At 39.1% G+C, this 3,499-nt stretch overlaps 1 long non-coding RNA gene across 1 annotated transcript in view; it reads right to left on the bottom strand.

Annotated features, from left to right (window-relative positions):
- The window catches only part of LOC102681857, a 7,119-nt gene that overhangs the window by 2,599 nt on the left and 1,021 nt on the right, over positions 1-3,499 (bottom strand). The window lies entirely within an intron of this gene.

Below are 3,499 nucleotides of genomic sequence, written 5' to 3'. Positions count from 1 at the left end.
AAAAAAAAAAAAAAAAAAAAATTCATTTCGCTCGACAAAGGAGGAGGAATAGACGAAAACTCGTTAAACCCCCGTATATATTATATCCTTCTATCCTGCTATCTGCTATTCGCAAATGAGGAAAAACCAATTCCAAGATTCGCATCGGTTGTGCAAAGGGACGCTTAAATAGAAAATTTCACGAGCCGTTTGCGGAAGAGGTTGCTCGTGCACCATCGGGCGAGGGGGTCGATCGGTATGAAAACGCGACCACGCCGCAACTTTTCGCGTCCAATGAGGCGTCGCGCGACATTTTTCAGCCGGTCCGCCATTCTCTCAGTGGAAAAGGTTGCCTCGTCGTTTCCGAGATAGGCGTAGGCGAGCGAGAAGGGTGAAAGAGCGGGGAAAGAGAGAGAGAAAGAGAGAGAAGGGTCGAGATCGTGATACACGCCCCTATTAACGGAATTCGCTGTCGAGAAACGGGGTGACGAGAAGCGGCCACGTGCTCCATGATGACGCGAAATGCGACTCCTCTGTTTCCAGGAAGAAAAAAAAAAAGAACGCTGTTGGCGAAGCCTGTTGGAAAATTGCTGTCGCGATTCTTCTTATTTCTATCCTCTGTTAGATATTATCGTATAGTCGCAAATCGTTCGTAATTAAAAACGAAATTTTTGATTCGCTTTTTCGGAATGTTTCGACGAAGATTCAAGCGAGTTCGATCAAATTACAATCTTAATCGCGTCTTTTTTATCTATCCGCGAACGATCGTTCTAGGAATACCAACGAATATTAAAATTGTAATTGCAAAAAAAAAAAAAAGAAAAGGAAAAGAACAAAAAACACCCAATTTCGAGAAAGAAAAAATTCGTCAGTTCCACCCTAGCGAGAAACTCGAGGAAAGATCCACCCTCTTCCACAAAAGAACTCTCGAGATCCAAAGATCCTCTCGACCACCTTGTTAAACACGACATCGTCGGCACGAATCGGTATCAAAGTTCCTTGGAAGACACACGAGCGAGGAGGAGCGCAACCCTCGGGCAACTTCGCCAAGGTTAGAGCCTAACTTTTCTCTAGGTAAAAGTCCAGGGGTGCATATATGTATATGTATATGTATATGTACACACGTATATGCATAAACCAGGTCGTTGTATGGGATAGACGTAGGAACGTGTCACCGGGTGACCCGCTCCGCAAACTCGCGAAACGCGCGTCGCACCGAACTGGGGTAGTAGGAGCAGTCTCGGCGTGATCGGTCGTACGGGGGTGGTAGGCGTAGGCTTCGCCACCTTCCACCTACCAGTCCGCATACACACTCGCCCCGAGACCAACACGAGCAACCTTCGAACGGGTTGTACGTGTCCCTTGGGTCGCGGCAACCAGCGGTAAGCGTTCACCTGTCGATACAGTCGAGGGCAAAATTTGTAGGGGGGTTGGTGGCTTTCTCGTTGGCTCTCGTTCGTCCGTTCGTTACGCAACGTTCGAGGTTAAATGCGGAGGATGGAAGGAGAACGTTATTGATTCGGGATTAATTTTTTCCTCGCTTTCTTTTCGACGGGGGCTTCTGCGAATTTTGATATATAGGATGGATTTTTTCGGGGGAGGAGCGAGTTTTGTAACACGATGGATTTTTTTTATTGGAAAGGGATTAATTTTTAGAGGGTTCCATGGGTAGAGAATAGGTGGATATTCGTTGGAGGAGGGTTTTTGTGTGATAATAGAAACATGGATTTTTAGGGCTGAGGTTTAATAAGGATGATTGGTAAATGGAGAATGGGGATGATTTTTGGGGAAGCGATTTCACGAGTGAAATTTTATAAATCTCTAGGATTGGAAAAAGAAAAGCTTATTTTATACAATCGAGGTTAAAATTACGAGATTCCCAATGAAAAAAATGTTACCACGACTCGAATTATTGGATAAATTTTCTTGGTTAGGAGAGACGTGAGAGAACGGTGGCAGAAACGAGCCAACGTCCAGCGAATTTTGGCTTGGACTGTATGTAGGTCGCGTAGGTGGGAGCGTACGGTGTGTCGGTGCACGCGTAGGCGTGCCTGCCTACGTTTGGAATTGCGCAGGTAGGCGTGACTTGGGGCGGCGCCAGGTGAATACACCCCTGAACTCTGTTCCGCAACTCCACGCGTGTCTTCGAAAACCTATATCGGCTTTCGATTCCCTTGTCCATCGTAAGCAGTAAGAATCATCGATGTTGTCTTCGTCTTTCTCTCTTTTTCTTTCTACCGTATATATTTCTTTCTCTTTTTTCCTCATCTATTTATTTGAAAGTACTTATCTTTATCGAACTTTTTATAATTTGTGTGATTTTTTTTTTACTCGGTATTTTAATAACGTTTAAAGTATTTTGACGTAAATTTTTTTTGTGGTTTGGATAGAATTATTTTTTTCTTATTATTTTTTGTTGGGATGTTGTATCGTAGACAAAAATTAAAAAAAATACAGTATAAAAAAAACAGTAGATTCTTAAATGAAATAGTTCTAAGAAAATAAATTTAAATAGTTTAACGAACATTGTAGAATTTGTTTTTTTTGTTTGATTAAAATTTAAATATCTTTCAAAAACTTTTTTTAATAAAAAAATGAGAAATATTATAATTTTATGTAATATTAACGTAAATAATATTTGTTCGAGACATTGTTAAAGTAACCAAATAAGTAAAATATATAAAGGTACGGTGAGATGTACGTTTTCGATATACTGGTTGTCAAGCATGTCTGACAATGAACGATCCATTTCCACTTACGTTTTCTACTTACATCTCTCCTAACGCTTTGCTTTCCGTATATCATATATTCTTATTCAATTTATTGCATCTTTTCCATGAGCTTCATTCGATAAACATTGAAAACAACAATGATATATGCGTTATATTTAATCGCGCATAAAAATAAAAATTAAGTGGAAGGATAATGTTACACTTCTCGTCGCCTTTTGATCCAACAATTATATTTTATGACCATGCAACCTTCTCGTGATTCATTTTTTTTAAAATCTGCTACACTGGAAAGCAGCTACACTTCGGATCAGTTTGTCCCAAAATTTGATATGTTACAGTTCTATGACAAAAAATTCGTTATTCTACGAAGCTCTGTATAAACATTTCAAAAAACAATCGAAGGGAGTTGTACGCACTTTAGCAGTTTCCTTTTTTTTTTTTTCTTTTTTTTTTCTTTTAAACGATAAAACCTACGTGTGTTATATTATTACGATATGTTTCTTCCCTGTAATTTTATTAAACTAACATTCTATCCGGCGATGAGTACGAATGTCCACGAATGTCCGCGTATGATCCTATGATTGATTTATCACAACATAAAAAACGATTATTGCTCTCATTAGCAGAAGCGTATTATTTCTACGAATATTTCTTCTTTTTTTTTTCTTCTTCTTCTAAATTTAACAATTTTCTATAATAATTTCGCGTAAAAGTTACATTAGGAATTTTCCTCTAAAATTCTATTACGTTCGTCGACATTTTTTCACGAAAAATATTCGGTGAAAAAA

The sequence above is a fragment of the Apis dorsata genome, unplaced genomic scaffold (genome assembly GCF_000469605.1).
Source record: "Apis dorsata unplaced genomic scaffold, Apis dorsata 1.3 scaffold_194, whole genome shotgun sequence".
Taxonomy (NCBI): Eukaryota; Metazoa; Arthropoda; class Insecta; order Hymenoptera; family Apidae; genus Apis; species Apis dorsata.
The sequence above is the reverse complement of the archived record's forward strand: the minus strand, read 5'-3'. Positions and strand labels throughout refer to the sequence as shown.